General features: G+C 37.9%; 1 protein-coding gene across 2 annotated transcripts in view; it reads left to right on the top strand.

The window, feature by feature from the left end:
• Window positions 1–9,277: 9,277 nt before the first annotated feature.
• The window catches only part of lrfn1 (leucine rich repeat and fibronectin type III domain containing 1), a 42,882-nt gene continuing 32,068 nt past the window's right edge, over window positions 9,278–20,091 (top strand). Inside the window, exon 1 of one of the 2 annotated variants that reach the window (XM_048982304.1) lies at window positions 9,278–9,322. The gene's annotated coding sequence lies outside the window, so the exon portion shown is untranslated. Of the gene's footprint in view, window positions 9,323–10,936; window positions 11,798–20,091 lie in introns of those variants that run through there. The other variant, XM_048982303.1, reaches the window with a different exon arrangement.

Here is a 20,091-nt window from a genome sequence, read left to right as displayed (position 1 = left end):
TATTTGAAAAGTCGGAATTTAGTTGAATTGAACCTGATAGAATATTAAGATGTTTACAGATATAAAATGGACATGCTGCCCAACCCATTTGCTATATGATTTTATATTTGTGTTTATAAATCCAGTTGTACATGTTGCTTGTGGTTTACAAAAGACTTAAATTGCATGTCCAGATGCAAGATGGGCGTAGGGGAATCTCTAACTTCTTGCATCTTTTGCATACTTCATGATCATTCTGCTTCATTATTCAATCAGGGATAACAGAACTAAATCAGAACTTAATCTTTCAGTGCATGTTCTCTTTCTAATGCGAAACTTGCCAGCAAACATTCTAACGATTAAATGGCAGTATGTAGAATTGACTGCTTTTGTGCCATGCATCTAATGGATGAAGGGCAGTGTTTCTCAGTCCGGTCCTCAGAGACAGCCAGACGGTCCATGTTTTTGCTCCCTCCCTGTTCCCTGCCAGACAGTCTGAGAGCTGAGAGAGCGCAAAAACATGGACTATCTGGGGGCCCTCGAGCAGCAGCTTGGGAAACACTGATCAAGTGCGTTTTGTTGTAAGATAGCAACTGCAGTTAGCTGCCAATTAGTTAATCGTTCTTGAAAGCATTTATTCATCTGTGCATGTCGTGAAGCCTTTACAGCTTTACTTTTTTGTAGCTTCCAGACATCAGAGAACCGTAATCCGTTTCTGAAAGACTTCCAGAACGACTGTGCTGTGAATAAATAATGAATGCGGCGAGTGCATAAAACCATTAATTAGCGTTTTCTTCTTCACCAATTACTGGTCTTCCAGCTCGGTAAATATGAAACGTGGTGGGTGATTAGTTGGTCAAGTGACATTTTGAAAATTATTCTACTTAAGAGGGTAAATGAAAATCTATTTTTCGTCGGCAGTCTATTTAGCTTAGTTGTGGAAACTAATTGTTGCTTAATTAAGAGTCTTGAAACCTGCTAGCTCCTAAATTAAGAAGTCTAAAATGGGACAGAAAACTAATGTCCATTGGTCAGGCTAGGCAGATAAGTTCTGTGTTCATACCACTGTCTTGAAATACTTCGCAGTTGCCTAGTTGTTTGAAATAAATTACTACATGAATTTTTATGAACAACTTTGAAAAAAAATGGGTATGAAATAATGAGAGTGCTATTCCCTTATCTGTATATGAATTGGTGTCATTATAATGGCCAGGCAGTGTAGATAGTTAGAAGAGAAGTTCATGCTGAGTATTTAAATTCTTGAGCCTGTTTAATGGATAACATATTTTATGTGTTGGTAAAGTTTTCCTCTAAGGGTTCCACAGAAAAATCGCATAAGGAACTTATAGATTTAAACCTGGGTTTTCTTAAAAGCAAATAAGGGGGAAAAAATATTTTTTTGATCACTGAAATGGTTTTAAATGCTGTTTCGCATTATATTTGATTACGATGGAACAAATGATTTTATGTTGAATTGTTGCAGTGGTGAGGGGTGAAATCTCAATGCCTTTATGTGGTGCCTGTTTGTGCTACTCTCTTGATGCTGCCCATATAGACAATGGTCATATTGGAATAAATGTCAGGCCGCATGTAGCCCTGCCACTCCACTGCTGAGAATTTTTCATAAATTTTGGGTGTTTTCATGTTCATTTCTGTTAGATCGCATTTGCAGCAAAGCCATCTACCACACACAATATTCACGATTCTGTATGGTGTCCGGCGTTGCCATAGTATGACATGCAGGCACAGAGCTTGTGTTAAAATGAACTCCCATGTCCCATATATAGAAGCGTCAAACTCCCCACCCCGATGCTTAACAGAGCAATGATTATACAAATGTATGAGATGGTAAGTATAACACGCGGGTTTTCCTTACAGATTAAGTTAGCAAACGAAAAAATTCTGAAGTGGAACTTTTCCATTAAATAACATTTTGCAATGCAACCCACTGAGAAACTTCACTCCCCCCCCCAGTCCTTTCTATAACTACAACACAAAAAGTAACAGGAAAGGAAGCAAGTGACAAAATAGGAAGTGACAGATGCTATGTTGACTGCATCGATATGTTGTAATTTGGGTCGTCAAGTGAGCTTGGTAAGTAATGTTTTTGCATAAGAAGTAAATAAATCATGAATGAAGGATGCTGTATAATGCTTTATATATTGCAAAAACTGTAGATTAGCACACCTATATAAGGTATATAACAATCTACAACAATCATTTTATATATTATTTTCTACATCTACTGAATGAATTCTGATTTGGGCTATTTATGCTGTTTCTATTAAAGTGCCGAGCAGGTGAAGTGTTACATTACGCACACAAGCATTTTTCCATGGCGGTGCACAGGTAATGCATATTAATGTGATGCTGAAAAACTGCGTGGATGACGCTTCTCTAAATATCGTGAGACACTCCTTACAATGGCAGGAAATTTTTATGAAGATATTTTTGAAGATAAAATACAATTGATGTTATCTTTAGTCATGGAATCTAAATACATCTAAAATCTTTTAAGAGTTATGTATTAGACATTGACCATTGTAGTATTTGATGTGGACGGACGGCAGGTTATATTCTCTTATAAGTCTGTTTTCACAGCACTAGAGAGGAACTTGCGCTGTAAAAATAGACTTTTCTGTCAGTATGTGTCTGATTGTGAAGGACATATTGTCCAGGTGAACTCTAATAAATCTGCATTGTGTTTAGGTTTTAACAAAACGGCATCCCATCTAATAAGGTGTAGTGGCTTAGTGACTCTGTCTTGCCTCCTACCGTTATGGCTGTGAGTCCGAACCCTACTGCTGCTCTGTGCAGTTTGCATGTTATCACTGTGCCAGTAATGTTTCCTCCTGTATTCCAAGGCATACAGTCAAATGAACTGAATCTCAAAATTATACAGTGGTGATTCTGTATACGAGGTGGCGCAGTGGTTAGCACTGTTTCCTCATGCGTCTGAGTTCTGGGTTTGAGTCTCTGCCTGGGTTCTATCTGTGTGGAGTTTGCATGTTCTCTCTGTGTCATTATAGGGTTCCCCTCCCACAGTCCAAAAACTCAGGCTGATCGGAGTTGCCAAATTGTCCATAGATGTTCTTGGGTGAGTGAATGGTATGTGAGTATGCCCTGCAAGAGGTTCGCCCCTCATCCTGGGTTGTTCCCTGCCTTGCACTCATAGGTTCCTGACTCCCTGTGACCCTGAGTGGTTATATAAAATGGATGAGTGATTCTATATACGAGTATGTGGCCTACAATTGACTAGACCCTGCCGTCCCAAAATACTCTAGACTGTCCATTGACCCTGTGCTAGATTAGTGGTATGGATAGAAATAGATATTTAATTTTAGATGTATTTGGACATCAATTACCAGGGCAAAAATATTTGTTCATTATAATTATTTTTCATATCATTTGATATTAATAATTATCATGGTATAATTCTGGTCATTATTTAATTACTTCCATGTTCTTAAAATTTCCTTAATGTTCTTCAACAGATTCAGAACATGAAAGATGTGACATTGACTGAACTGCAAAACTGAAATCTAATTTTAATAAATGAATCATACAAAAATAAACTTTCTTTTCATGGAGTGCAACACTAGAAAATGCCAACAGTATCATTTTTTGCTGGGTTTTTTCTGTGACTACTTCCTGCTCCTTCCAGGGGATGGGTTTTGACGTTGCTGGTAGAGTTTTCGCCTGTCCTTGAGTGAAAAGTAAAACACTGTGTCCCATTTTTAACCAATACAAGGTGCGATTTGTTCCCCATTTCTTCAGATTGAAAGTGGAAACTTTAATTGTTGCTGTTTGTGACTATAAGCACTTGCATTCTGCTGGCAGTACTTCAGGTGGTGAAAAATGTTTGCAGTATTTCTAGTTTAGTGTTGGCAGAGTACACAGCACCAGTCCCTTGCATGTCGGACTTTAAACTGCAAAAAGCCCAGCAGAATCTCGCTTAGGGCGTCAGATCACCCAGGCAGGCCCTGCTAAACCACTTCAACTTTTGCTTCTGTTTTTCTAACAAAAAATATAAAAAGGTGACAGGTGCTGTGTTGATTGCATCGATGAGTTGTAATTTTGGCCTTCCGGCAATGGCAGAACAATTGTACAATGGACCCTGCGGCAAAAATGGACCATGCCCCCCTTCCCAAATTCACACCTAGGGTCTGCCTATGTCAGCTGCAATAGTTGCAGATGATGAAATTTAAGTAGCCTCAGAAAGTCATACCCATCATGCACTGCAGCAGTTAGTAAATTCCACAAACATGCTTTTTCGTTAAATACATTCTTGCCTCAACAAAATAGTTTGACTACAAAATATTACATTTCAATATTAAATACTGTACCAAATATTTTTTTGTGTTATGACTCCCACCATAATGAGATTGTATACATAAAAATGAGATGTATAAAAGTAGCATGTCACAATGTTGTATAATATGTATGACATCAGTCCCTTAATCCTCAGGAATGTTTCATGTACGTGTGAGATTTGCAGTCAGACAAGGACCCTACCAGTCTGCTCCTACCTTCAGGTTAGCTTTGTAAGTAATGCTTTGTTATATGTCCTTGTATATGTTACATCTAATCTGTTTATAACTACTGTGGGATTTAATGTAGCAACATGAATGAGGGATTATTCTACCTTTCCATTAAAACTGCTCCTACAATTCAAACACTCTCTCTAAAAGCAAATAAACATCTGCTTTTGCAAATTAGCACTCACATTTTGAGCAAACATTGTAAATATAAAATAACTAATTGGTAAATTACTAATGCAGTTCCTCCATGTCATTGAGTACTGTGCAGAAAACCTCTGATTTATGTATCTTTTTAAACTGTGTTCAAGATTCATGGAACATAGATGTATTAGTAACAAATTGTCACATGTTTCATGCAGAAATTTTGTATGCTAGGCTAGTTGCAGCCCATAGCTCAACTAGTAGGTCATTGTACTGCTGAGATAAAGGTTGCGGGTTCAAATGGCTAGCAGCATGTACAAATTGTAGCCTTTCCTTCTGTTTATTGCAGTAATTCTCAACCTGTGGGTTGTGACCTAAATTTGGGTTGCGGCAATTTCTGAAAGAGTTGCGAGGCAGAGTTGGAAATGTAAGCTTTTAAAACCAGCAAGCTGCTATGCTGATCCACGATCAGATTTCCAAGTCCCAATCCTCGAATTAACCTATATGAATGATTCTTGGGTCTGCAAGTACTTCGTACAAAAACACTCAACCAATCCAAGAAGCCAAATCACAAATGCTTAGTTTAAAATTCACTGGCACATCCAATCAAATTTGTGCAATAGGCTTTGATTGGTGAAAATACCAGAGTGTACTGCGTGCTTGATCATACTGTAGCATTAATTTAAACCTATATTTGACATTCGGTCGTGACTGAGCTGGTATGGTAAAAATTGGGTCACAGTGCAAAAAAGTTTGAGAACCACTCTTTTACTGTATGTTGCTTTGGATGAATGTGTTACATACATCACTGGCTTAATCCGGTCACCCCCCCCCCCAACTCCTGGTTTGCTTCCCAGCCCTGACTGTGTGTGGAGATTGTGAGTTTCCCTCTGGTTTCATTCTGCAGGCCAAAAATGTATAATTAAGTGAACTGGTGTATATAAATTCACAGTCGTAGATAATGTTTTGGCCTTTTGTCTAGAGTGGCTTGTGCCCTGACCTTCCTGGGAGAAGCTTCTGGTGAACCTACACTAAATACGTGATTATGAATAGATGGATGCAAGTACTTAGATATCCAAAATATAGTTTGACAGACAGTGCTTCGCAGCATGTGCAAAGACTTTTTGAGATATCCAGGGTTGTCTGCGAACTGTTCCTTCAACTGCTAATGGTGATTTAGTTGACTGACATGTTATTAGAATGCTACTAAAAGCAATAGCTGGGTGATGACGAAGGTTGCACTGAACTCGGCATAAACACTGGTAGGTTTTGCTAAACTGGAATCAAGTTATTGAAATACCCTGGTGGCCTAGCAGTCTAATATCGCTGCTAATGTAAATGTCATCTTTACGTTGGCCTACTGAACACAGCAATACATCTCTATGGAAATTGAAATGCCGTGTTTAGTTGTAACATTTCAATCGGTCATCCTGATAAGATGTCCACAATGCCAGTGTTCGAGGATCTTCTTCATTTCTGACTGACGTAACAAATGCTTCCCCCTGTCATCATCCTTTTTCTTTATGCAGTTCTCATCAGAATTCTTTTGAATGCTTGGTTGCCATGGTACCCTGAGAATGTTCTGCTGCGATCTTCACTCAGATACCATTCTGGGAGGCTCATTTTTCTTTAAGAAGAAAAAAATGTGTATATGCAGCAAAGTCAAAGCATTTAATAAACTTCGCTATTATAGTATGTATATCAAAACGATAAGCAATAAGAATATATGATTTTATGCATAAATATAAAAATATGGTGTGTTTTTAGTAAAGAGTACTTATCACTATACCAATCTTACAAAACAGCCAGCTTTGTACTCAAAATAAAGTGATATATATGTGACCAATATCCATATTGCTGGCTTATGATAGGTCTAACTTCCTGGGACGCATAAAAGGGACAGAACAGCACTGGTAAAGTCTATGGAATACTGTAGACAGTCAAGTTAAGTGGACCTTACTGTCGTGCCAGCCATACAGTATGCAGAGGTACCAGACCTCCTTCCCCCAGGACCACGGCGTAACATAAGACATATGGGGGGCTGAATGTACACAATTACAGTGGCAAAGTGCAGATTAAGTACACGAGTGCAACCGTGGGGGTTGAACACGAACCGCACACAGTGCACATGACACGGTAGGAGGGCAGATACACAGTATATACATGAATCGACTATCTATACATAATGTAGCAGCAGGATATAAATATGGTATGTAAAATATGTAACAAACAGAATGCATGTATCTGTACATGATAATAGTGAATATAACCTGCACTTAATTACAGTATGTAAACTACGCAACATAAATAGAGATGTGGTATGTAAGATACCTGTATGTAATATAGTATGGTGTAGTAAATATAGTATGGTATAGTATAGTAGAGTAGTAGGTAATGTAGCAGCAGATAAAAAGTGCAGACATGCCAGTTAAAGTTAAAATAGCTGTGGAGTGAAGAGTTGGTACTGTTCACTTGGTGAGGAACTGCAAGTTGTGGAAACTATTTATTTTTAATAAATATTTAACAATACTAATGTCCGAATCATCTGGATCAGAGCATGCACACACACTGATCAAAGTTAAAAGAATGCTCTTTGATACTGTAACATGTTATGCTAGAATTTAATTATCCCGTAATAAATCAGTGCTGATTGTTGGTTTTGTTTTTAATGGGAAGCCGTTCAAAAAAGGTAAATGCAAAAATGATGTACATTGGTCAGCATGGAAATACGATTATTAATCCCATCTGAATTTTATTTAATACTGTTCTAAGTAAACAAAATTAACCCCCTTCCATGCCTATCAGAATTGTAACATTGTTTTTAAAGAGAGTAGGGAAAAATGTATTCTCTGTGAAACTGCTTTACAAAATAAGATTCTGCTGAGTGCACCCCCCCCTCCCTGTACAGCAGAAAACAAATTTTGTCAGTGCATTCATATTCAAGACATTTCAGTAGCACGAGCACAGGATTCTAGCTGCTACCTAGCTAGCTTGCGTCAATTTCACAAGAAAAAAAAACTGTAATGTTAAAACTAGTGCAAATGATTGTAATATTGTATTCTCACTTTTTTCACTCACTCTGGCGCGCCACCTAATGGAATGGCACCCTAGCCAATCACTTATTTCGCCTATAGGGTGGGCTGGCCCACCCTATATATCGCTGCAGGTAATGTATCGCGAGCTGAGTGTTGAGTGGGAGGGGCAATGTCGAGTAGGAGGGGTTTATATGAGGGTTAGGGTATCAGATGATAAGTTATAAACCCCTCCCACACTGCGCCTACTCAACATTGCCCCTCCCACTGGACATTCGGCTCCTGGCTGTCGTCTCGCAGGCCCTGCTCATCGGTACAAGAATAAACACTCAGAAAGGGATTGCGGCATGACCTCTTACTAGGCGGGGGATCTGAAGGTACACGCACACCTAACCACACAAGAGGGAAATCAAGCAGTTGGAGTAAAGTGGAGCGAAATAACACCCTGTAATCGGACAGCTGTCAGTACTGTGCCGAATGCAACCAGGTGAGGCAGCAAGGCTGCTAGCTGTAGAATCATGAGAGGAAATCGCAATCTTGATTCTGAATGGAAAAAAAATAAAAAATAATTCATATTTTACACAGAATTGTGCTGCCCTACAACCTCTTCCAAACAAGGGGTGGGATGTACAGTACAGTACGTGGTTTTGAGGGACACTTCTGACATCCAATGGAGATACAAGATAAATAAATTACTTCATAAAACATCTTTCCATTGGTCAATTAAATGTCAAACGCTATTAGTACAGATGCTGAAGGGCATATTACGTCTAGTAAAAAGTCAGAAATTGAATTTCATTTGGTTTTCACTGGGCAGTGGTGATGTGATATGGAATCTGTTTCTCTCTCGCTTAGGACCTAAGCAGGACATCATATCACAAAGAAAACAATTACTTCTGCAATAATGCTCCTTTAGAGCTCAAACCATTTACATAATCAGGTCTTGGACTATATAGTGCCCATAATTTATCAGATTGAGATAATTAAAAAATAACCATATTGTTAGAATGCATCTCTCGTTCCTTTTAAAATTATTTTCGTGATTTTATAGCGATATTTTGTCTTCCTATTGTCTCTTTAATTTGTGGAGCGAGACGTAAAGCCCGTGAGAATTGGATGAGATTCTATGAGTAGTGCATTACGGTAACTTATGTATTGGACACATCTGTTACCCCTTTTAAGGACTTTATTCATGATTTATGTGCGGGATAAATCACAAGGAGGTGTGTAATTATTCTAATTACAGCTAATAATGTGCTCGGAAAAATATAGTCCCTATAAGGATAGAACATCTGGGTCTGGACTGGAGAAGGCAAGCCCTTTATGTTACCATAGAAACCATCAACACACAGGTGCTTCTGAAAACCAAGGAATCTTATGTTAATAAGAATGATTGCTTATTTATGAGCAAAAAGTCACTAGGTTTTTATATTGAGATGTTTAATAAATCATTAAGTCAGATTAATACAGAACTGTTATTAGGCTGCCGGAATTACCTAATCAACACCCATGTGACATCACTGGACCAATTAAGAAAATAGTATTTACCAAAGCGGTGGTATAATTGATTTAATATGCGTTGTAGATCAAGGATGGGATTCCCAAAGCCTTCTTAACGCTACGTTGTTCGTAAGTTCTATTGTTATTTTTTAAACATCTAAATGGCTCAATTTAAGAAGTTTAGAGATCTTTCACATCTCAAACAAAGGTACATCCCGATAAATACACCATAATCCAACAATATTTGTAGAAACGTATCCCTGTCTTCCATACCAAAATCTACGCCCTTAAGAGAAAGGAAGAGACTATGTGCAGTGGTGCTTATCTAGGGGTGTTCTGTTTTTATGCTAAAATGGATTTTTATATGTGTACTTGGACATTATCCATCCATCCATCCATTTTCCAAACCGTTTATCCTACTGGGTCGCGGGGGGTCTGGAGCCTATCCCGGAAGCAATGGGCACGAGGCCTTGGACATTATAAGGTCCAAAAATGTTTAATTATAAATCTACATTAATTTTTATAAATGAACGTATAGTGCTAATGGTAAAAGCCAGTGTGTGTTTATCAATACCTGTTAGTTTAGCGTGCAGACGACAAGCTTTAGAAAGTAGGCCTATTTTTGTTTAGCTTAAATTTGTAGTATTGTCGTAAGTGCTTTTTAAAGAACAACGTTAAACTAAGTGATATTACAAAAACATCAATTATTTTTTTCCAGAATAAGGGCAAGCACGTCCAAATGCAGCAGAATGTTAAGTGTTCGTAACCTAATAAATACTAAATTAGCTTGGAACCAGTACGCGTTTTACTTGGCGTTACCTTGGTGCGCTACAGAGATAATTATTTAACTGTAGTAAGACACTGCTGCTATATTTGGAGAAATTAAGCCACGAAAAAATCTAAAGCGCGATCCTAAAAATGAGCAACTGCTAGTCTCCTCCAGTGTAGAGCCTGTCGTAGGCGTCTGTTGCAACGTAAACTGGTATTCAAGGGACTACCTTTCTATTTTCCCACTCCTGTTTATCATCTAACCAGCTTTTTTGGGTACAGGCAATTATTTACTGTGCATGGCACTCGTGACTACACTTTTAAAATCTGTAGGACATATTCAAAGCAGAGTAAATGAATGGGTTATTTTTAGTTTTTAACCATTGTACTATTGAGAGTTGTCGAGGAGGGACCTTAAATATGCGTTGTAGGAATACATTGATTTCCAATATGCAAAACTCAGAATGCGGTTGAGCTACAAGAAACACAACCCCGCGGCATCCGATTCCAGATCGGGGGGAGGAGTCTTATTTTATGCTGTCCCCCCCCCCACCGATGGCTACCTAACCAATACTACCCGGCAAAAATAATCCTAATGTGTCTTCATCACAGAGATATTCAACAGAAATAGCTGCTGGAAACGACGTTTATTCTTGCAAGAAAGGAAAGATCAAAAGGAGTGATTGGAAGCTGTAGAATACATACAAATACTGAAAAGCAGTATGTCTTATAAACTCCATCCATCACACGTCAACCATACATCTTGTAGTGAATTCTGATTCCTTTTCCCCATTTCCGTTTATTAGACACTTACTCAGCTGATATACACCCTTTATTAATTGAAATACTTAATAAACTCCCTGACATGAAAATACAAATATTCTGCCACAGCATCCATGTTACTGCAGAAACTGGGAAGTGGGCGCAGTCGCGGTTATTAAAAACGAAGCCGTGTTGCAGAAATGCACACATGCATGTACGTGTCTCTATTTGAAATATGTGCACAGAGAAGGCCTTTGCGTAGGTGGGATTCCTTATTTCCTTAAGCGAAGTGGAAAACTGAGACAATGAAACCGGATGATGCGAGACCTATTTGCCAGTGTGTTATAGTGAAAGATTTCTTAAATTAAGCATATAGTGTTTCAGTATTCTAACACAATTGTGCCGCTTTTAAGGCATATACTGTTTGCTAGAAGGAAGCTCGGTATACTTATTTATGTTTGAAAACCAAATTTAATACTCATGTTTAGTGAAATGATTGCAAGAATGTGCAGATAGTCCGAAGGACACCGAGCTGAACGGTATCTACCCTAATCACTTATATAGCCGCAGTTGCAATACAGCATTAGGAATACATCGCCGGGACCATTTGAGCCGGGGGGTCTTGTGGTACTCTTTGTTCGGAAGCTGCGTGCAAGAAGGACGACCTGGCTGGATCTACAGTTTTACATTTGATTTGTCGTGCATTTGGTTTTGCATATTTTCCTTTATTTTTGCCGCTACAAACAAGATCAATCAGGAATTGGTACAAACAGGAATTAAGGTGCGGTTTTCGCGTGAAAGGGGTGCAGGTAACGAGGAAGGTTGGTCGTATATTTTGGCTTGGGATTCAAAAATGATGATTTACGTTCTGCTTTATCTGATGGAATTGACTGCAAATTATATCATTTAAGGACGATCAAATGTCCTATTTTTCTGCATTCACATATAGCCACTAGGGTCCTCACTGGATCTTGCTCTGAGACAATAACTGTATTGGGAGACTTTTGGAAAATATCTATGTGGAGACAGTACTGCGCCTCAACATTCCTGGAAAATTAACGACACTGCATACAGGTAAAAATATATGCCGTCTGAAATCATATAGATACTGAAAGTAAACGGGTAAAAGGCTGCTTACATTTTATGCTATTTTTTTAATCCCACATGTAAAATCAAACCGTGTATTGACAGCTTATAACGAACCTAATTGACACTGCGTATAATGCCTTTGTAAAACTGACAAGGTCCGCTTTGGTTTAAACGGCGTTTGCAAAAATCTGAAGTCCAGAATTTTACAAGAAGTGCAGCAGACATCACCCGCCTTTGCAGTAAACGAGATACGGACGATAAGGCCATTATTCCAATTTTCAACCTCAATTTGAATTTCTGGAATATCGTATAATTCTGGCACGTACATTACGGTTGTTTTGCAGATTGTGATTGACTTATAAAAACAAATGTATCAAATATCATGTAAAGCGCCTATGATTCTACTCGACCTTCCACTGGGCTGTTTATGTAAGAATGAAAGGACGAAAACTTAAGACGCTTTACATTTAACCGACTTAAATTCGCGCAAAATTCTATCAAATTTGAAGGTCCTTCGTCCAACGAGAACCCTCATCTGACACAAATATTTCTTTGTTGATTTGAAGAAATGAGGAGAAGCCATTCAGCTGATTAATAAAATCCACTTGTCACATACAGATTTTTTGGGCCCTGCGGTATAATTGTTAAGATTAAGAGGGAGGTTATATATATATATATATATATTGATGTTTTCTTAGAGTAAACCTCAAGGAATGCGTCTGATTTTACGATCAGCTGCGTAGCCGTGGACATGGTTAATAAAAAACTTGTTTTTTTCGAAGGTCGTCCATATTCTTTCTATGTGTAGTATATCAAGAGTTAAAAATAATTAAAAATGTTGGGTTTCACAAGTAGGTTGTTGGAAGACAGTGTGCTTAATCGTGACACTGACAATGGTTTGTACTGTAGCAGCATCCGTGAACAAGTGCTGCTGTATTTCTATTTGTCCGCGAGGGTGTGTCCACAGCTGCTACCGTCTCTTCTTTCCGGTGTTGGGATGCCCTTGATAAATCGGCAGCAATAATGAAAATGTGCAATAATAATCCTACTCACTGGGGTCTAGTGACACATAACATCGGCATTAATAAAATTTAGTTAATGTTAGCAATCCGTGCTTTGCCGGCAGCATAATCCGTGTTTAGTGCAACATACCCACACTGTCTCTTCAGGGATCAAACTAAATGTGCTCTGCTTTTTAATCTCTCTCAGCCCCAGAGGCTAATAACAATCCACATATTGTCCAAAAACGTAGATCTACTGCATGGAAAAACAGAAAAATCACAATTCTCGCGCACGTGAGGGTGCCGTTTCACCTCGGACCAAAAAACATTCATTGATTTGGCAACATTAAACTGTAGGGGGCAGTGTAATATTTTCAGGTTAAATGAATAATGCCAATATATTGCCTGTATTTCAAAAATAAATTAGCTGTGTTGTATACCTTAGTTAATTTTATAAATATAAATAGGAGTTGGCTAGGAAGCCACTGAAATTGCTTGCAGACAAGCTTGCAGCGTTTAGGTTTCAGGTGTTTGAAGCAAGCCTGATTTAGACAAGCTATACCTAAGCAAATCCTGAGTAATCCTGAGTGAAAATAATTCTGCATAGGTTCTCAAAGGTCATGATGTCATGTTAAAGATTATAGCAACATCAAGGGTTCTACAAACCTTTCTTACCTTGGTACTGGGAAGTTTTAGAAAGATACTGCCCTGATGTTGGCTGACACTGTCCCTGCTCTGTCTAGCAAAATCCAAACACTCTGTTCCACATTAATAACCTCGCACGTGTGGTTAAGTGTGCTGGAGATAGTGCTTCTTGTTTTGTGAATGTTTTGTTGTATTACAATCTGGATCTTATTATTTTTTTTAATCATTGTAGGTACTAGGAATTCTGTTCTCTAACAAGAATTTCAGGAGTATGTCAGACCATAATTTCATGTGGTGAATCAACATATAGCTACATAATTGCCCAAATTACCCTTCAAGTGTAGGACAATATGATGAAAAAACAAGAAAATTAACATTTTATAACTTTTTTTTTTTTTTTTTTTATCTTTGCTGTGACTAAGACTTTGCCAGCTCATTGCTTGTGATTGCACAACATTCATAACTAGCTCATGTTTTACTCTCTCTTTTGAAAAGATTGCTTGGGTTATTTCATGGAATATACACATTTTAATCGATGGGTCTTTACACAGTTGTGTTGTGGGAGTTTGGGTAATGTTAGATCTGAAATCTGGTTAAAATCCCTAAGTAATTAACCAACACTTATGAGGGGTTAGGGGTAACGTTTGAAGATTATCAAGGTTAAAATAAATATCAGGCATTCAATGCTGTCTGTTCAACACAGTACAATTTGGATATTCATAATCAGCCCCACAGTCCAAAGACATGCTGAGGCTAATTGGACTTGCTACTATAAATTGCCTGTAAGAGTGCATGTGTGAGTGAATGGTGTGTGAGTGTTCCCTGTAATGGGCTGGCCCCCTATCCTGGGTTGTTCCCTGCCTTGTGCCCATTGCTTCCGGGATAGGCTCCGGACCCCCCGCGACCCAGTAGGATAAGCGGTTTGGAAAATGGATGGATGGATGGATGGATGTATCTTCAAAACTACACTGACAATCTTTTAGTCTGTTTCTCCTCTCTAATGTGACATGTCTAGCAGCCATAATTTGCCTTCTGTTAAAGTCCAACACATTTCTTGACTAAGGAATAGAGGTTTCTTTGGCAATAAACAATCATTTGACTTTGAAAATTTCCATAGTTTGAAATATCTGATAAATAGGCAAAACCTATGATGAAAACTTGTGGTTAGTTGTACCATTTCCCCGTGGTCTTGTGTGAAATGTTTGAACTTGGAACCGAAAACATCTTTATGCTGGATGTTTAGCTTTTTTTCCGGCAAAGCCAAGTCATTAAAATTATCCTACCAGTTTCAGCATGCCATCCTATACCCTTAGACAATAACTGTAACCTCCATCCTAAAAAATTTGTCCATTTGCCCATGTTGCTGTGACAGACCCAGGCACCCCAGCCTCTCTGTTAGTGTTTCCTCCTGCATTTCTCCGGCATCTATTGAGGCTAATTGCCGATAGTCTATGTCTGCATTTTGCGTGAGTCTGTGCATGTATAGCCCTGTGATGCATTCTTGGCTTGAGGAGTAATTTCTAAAGGAACGCTATTCAGGTATTTTATATAACAGGGAGAGGGGGCACGCAATGCAGTTTGCCTAACGGGGGTGGTGGGGGTGGTGGATGAACGGCAAATTTTATTAGCATACCGCTCTTCTAGTTTTGTCATGGCACACTGTCTAACTGCAATACCAACCAAAACAAATGCATCCCCTCCTGATGTTCCCCAGCCTTGTGCTCTTTTCGGCTTGAGGTGGTGACGCTGAGCAGGTTCGGTAATTAGAAGATTGATGGGTGAGACCCATCTTTAGAAATATTTGCAGTATGCTTCTAATTTGTTTTCAGAAGTGATCAGCATTTTGGCGCAATCTGGCAATCCACAGAAGTTGGTTCATTTTACCTTATCACTAAGATAGCTACTGTAGGTTACTGCTATTAATCCGTCTCTCCATTTACATCTCTTAATGCAGACTCATTAGAGTTGACACATGGTATTTGTTTTCTGTTTCCAGAGTGGGCGGCTCGAATCACATGATTTGACTTGAGTCAGTCTCGAGTCTTAGTTTTTATGACGTGAGATTTGCTTTCCAGTTTATGAAAGAGACTCGTCTTAGACATTGTTGACTTGACTTAGACTTAAGTTATGAATGACTTGTAAATTCACACATTCTATCACTGCAGTTAATATTAGTTTCTACCTTGGTTTATCCTAAGTTGTCACCGGGTCCACAGTTGTGTTTCTGACTTCTGTACGGAACCTCAAAAATGCCCATAAATGACAGAAGCCACCATATGCCCCCAAGACCAGCAACAAGTAATTGTAGGTAGTGCAGATCAGTATGCTAGCAGTATCCATGACGATAACTTCAAATTTAATTTGACATCTCACGACCCATAAAGACAAGTTGGCCAATAACTTATTCAAGCCACAAATTTGCAATTTACTTTAACGTTAAACGTCCTAGTTAAACATCTTGTTAACATAATGTTAGTGATGTTGCATCTCTAAAGATTTCCTGTAAAGATTCCCTACACTCTACACTACTGATTTAAAGCCTGTTGCCGTCGAAAAATTCTTGCTTGCGATTTATTTATTCATATTTAGTTTCCCTTTTAATGTTCTGCTTGATTGTCTGGTTGTTAATGCTTTAATGTCGTGGAAGACATCCGCATATTTTGTCTTATAAAATAATGTTAAACATAATTTACACTGTTATGATCGTGCATCGAATATTTTCCTGGCTATTGTACAGTAATTGTGATGCTTGCAGGTAATTATTTGTGGTTGCAGAGCTACTGCATGGGGTTTATAAATACATGACTTACTTAGTGTTACATTTACAGATATGAAAAATACTTAAGGTTTAATATTCATCTACAGATAAATGTCAGTGCTGTCAAACACTCTTTGGCCATAGCAGTGTGTGTGACATAGATTTAAGACATTTTTCAGTTTCTGGGAATCAAAGTCTGTTTTTTTTTTTTTTTAAGAATCGTTCTTGATGTGAATTGCTGAACACAGTTAAAATGAATTAGGCAATATACCTATTTCAAAGTTTTTAAAAAAGACTATAAACTAAAAGAAAAAGAAGTATTTTGTTCCTACTTATTTGGATTGTTTGCTACGGGAACTTGTTAATTAAGAAGATGGAGGTATTAATACACATGAAAATAATTATTATACATGACTGATGGTGAAATTGCTTACCATGACTTATCATTGACCTTGACTTGATTTGCTTGACTAAGTCCAGACGCGCTTAATTCAAAGACACCTGACTTTCGACTTGATGTGAAACCTGATGCTTAGGGCTTGTGACTTACTTGTGACTCGTGTATTTTCCATATTTGTCTGTGTCACATTCCATTCTTATGCGGTGCCACCCCTTGCTTTTCCTGTAATGAGAGGTTGTGTCCCACACTTTTTATTTTTTCGTCATGTAAGTAATGCAGTTTCTTTTGCTCTAATTAGAAAGTGGATATTTCAACTTAAGCTACGCATTTTGTATTAATAGGGCCAATTATAAAAAATAAACAAAAAAGAAGCAGTCAGTGTGTACTTTTTATAAAGAGTACTGCAGCGGTTCAGGATACTTATAGTTATATGCAAAGTTAATAGTAATGAAATGAAAAGAAACTTTAATAAAACATAATTTTGACTGCATAGTCTATTCATTTCATATGGTTCATTTTTAATGTGGGAAGTAGTACAATCAATTATGTAGCAATATAATATGCTAAATGAGCAGCCTCTAACAAGGATTAATGAAACAATCAGATAGCCTAATGCTGATACAGCTGGATAAATTTGAACAAATCCTTTTTCACAGACATATTGTATGGAAGGGTCATTTTTACAATGGATCTGAGGGAAAATTGAGAATTAACCGAGATGTCTAAAGATCTTATAAACAAAACTGTTTTATCAAAATACAGATAAGGTAATGTGTGTAAGATAATGAGCAAAGACCCCCCAGCTAGTGTTTCATGAGGTATATTAATAATACAATAATTTGCAGTTTTTTTCCAGTGGGTATTAATTTTTAAATCCTCAAATTAAGTTTTTAATATGTTACTACCCTGTACTGGATATACAATTATGAGTGGATGGATGATATGCGGGTGGTAGATGGTTTTCAGAGAGTTTCAGCCCTATCGTGGTTTTCTTTCAAATCAAGCAAAGATTTCATTGTATGTCGTATCTCAAAGCTTCAAGGCAGACCTTGCATTACATTAAATTAATAACTATGGCGAAGGTACTATTTCTAATGGCACAGAAATGGACAATGGGAAACCATTTACCTTACTAAGAAAACCTTATTGGATGGATGCACCTGAATGAGTTGTTGATAAAGTGCTGGAAGATGTTGCCTTTAAGTTGGATGACACTCAAATGGCTTCTGAAGAACGACAGTGGATTCTGAGAAACACAGCCGAGGTTTTTCATGCAGAAAGATAAAAGCCTTTTTCTGTTGGTGTTGCTGTGTTGGAAAAATATCCAGGAAAGTAGGTAGAAATCGGTACTGGAACATGTACAGAGTATGGATGCTGTAAAACTGGGTGTTGTAAAGCTGAATGTTGTAAAACGAATCACTTATAAGTCGACAACCTGGAAATGATCAAACCAGCTATAATTAACTTGCTGTGGTTTTGTAATGAGGGAGGACTCAGAAAAGATTGTAACTGCATAAAATGCTGAAAACGACCAGATGTTTTATTTCATAGATATTCCTGAGTTTAACTATTATTTGGGCTTTGTGTCGCAACGATGGATGTCATATGACACTGTTCTTAAGACACAGTAGGGTAGCTTTCTTAGACGGTTGGAGAACTGCCCCATTTCCTGAATAGTGCGGGTTCATATCTCAAGGCAAGCAGAGTAGTCATGACTTTTGGGTCCCTGAGCGAGACCCTTAGCCTGCTCCAGTGATGCTCTCTGATCCTAAGATCGATGTCGCTTTGGAGAAAAGTGTCTGCTTAATATGTAAGATGTGTAAATTACAACAAAACCTTCTGTTTTGTAATGTCAAATGATGAAATGTTCTCCAGAAATGGCTGTACCAGGGCATTTCACTTTCTGAGGGATCTTTTACTGTACGTTGTACAAGCCACAGTCATTATGGATGAAGAAATTGACTGGAATTGGACAGGTTTATATACTATCACCGTGCCGATTCCATTTTTATGAACAAAACATAATGAGACAAACTATATAACTAAGAAGTCATGATTGGCTGAAATACCGAAGACACCATCTTATAGTGAAGAATAAGAACATCTTAAGAAATCTAAAGAAGTGAATGAAGAAATTGGATGATTATGGAGAAAGCAAAAGTTGTGACAATGGGAACAGCAGCTTTTAGTATTGATGGTGACTGTTTTGGTCTCCTTCGAATTTATCAACAACACAGGAACCCTGCGATCAAGAAATATTGATTGGCACCAAGCTGTGAGGCAGAAACTAGAAAAAAAAGTCTAAAAAAGTCCTGACATATCTCTAAGAAGATCAGAATAGTTTATAATGTGGTATTTGCTGTGACTGCTTATTAATGTGAATGCCATATAATGAAAAAACAAGAGGGATGTTTTTGTGCATTCAAACTTTGGTGCTCATGAAAACTTTCAAATATATCAGGACGGAGCCCCACCCTGGATTATTCCCTACCTTGCCTCCGTTGTTTACGGGACAGACTCCTCAACCCTGTATCGGACATGTGGGTATGGAAAATGAATGGTAATATATTCTGAGTGAGATTGCTCTATTCTTTGAAGACTAAGTGTGTGTTCCTTTAGGTTGTCCTGCTGTACGTTTTGTAACAAATTGGTGAGGAATGCAATCAGTATACGAGGAGCTTATGATCCTGCATGGATGGTAATATAAAAAAAACTGTAAAAGTTTCAATTAACACTGGTTCAAAGCTCGTAAAAACAACATTTTCATTGGATTTATTTTGTCGTATCAAGGTAAAACGGCTTCATATCACCCCGTGGGTCTTATTATAAAAATGTGGAAAAAGTCAAGAATTAGCTGCTGTGTGTTTTGCAAAATTACCTGGAGAAGAACGCTTGCTGACTGAAGGTGCTCCTTATTCCTCGATGGTAACTTTGAAACAGTGGTTCATAACACATTCAGAGGATGAATTCATTGGTGTCCTGGACTTCCCCTATACATGGACATTCACCAACTAATCAACATTTCTGGCTTCCAAAATGACTTATCTCTTCCATTTTGTTCAAATGTTTTCCCCTTTTAATCCATTAAAGTGCTTTCATAAGTATGGTGACCTTGTTTTTTATCTTCATTATGATCTTGTGACTATGATCCGGTCTTTATTACACACTGCATTTGGATGTTAAACTTCGATATCTTTCCAGCTATTATTTTCAGCTGTCGTTTAGCTATGCCTTGGTCCATAATTTTTTATTTATTAATTCGTTTTATGACTTGGATTCCCTTGGCCACAGTTCATATACTGCATGATTATACTGTACAAGGAGGCAGAATATTTCTGGATACATCTCAGCAGTTTCACATTTGCATTATTTTTCTTGACATCGCCTTGACTATTCCCTTATTCATTATGGATATTGAAAATAAAATAAAAACTAATGCTGTATTCAGTTGAGGGGAAGGCTAGTTTTTAAACAC

Source organism: Brienomyrus brachyistius, chromosome 17 (assembly GCF_023856365.1).
Source record: "Brienomyrus brachyistius isolate T26 chromosome 17, BBRACH_0.4, whole genome shotgun sequence".
NCBI lineage: Eukaryota > Metazoa > Chordata > Actinopteri > Osteoglossiformes > Mormyridae > Brienomyrus > Brienomyrus brachyistius.
The sequence above is the reverse complement of the archived record's forward strand: the minus strand, read 5'-3'. Positions and strand labels throughout refer to the sequence as shown.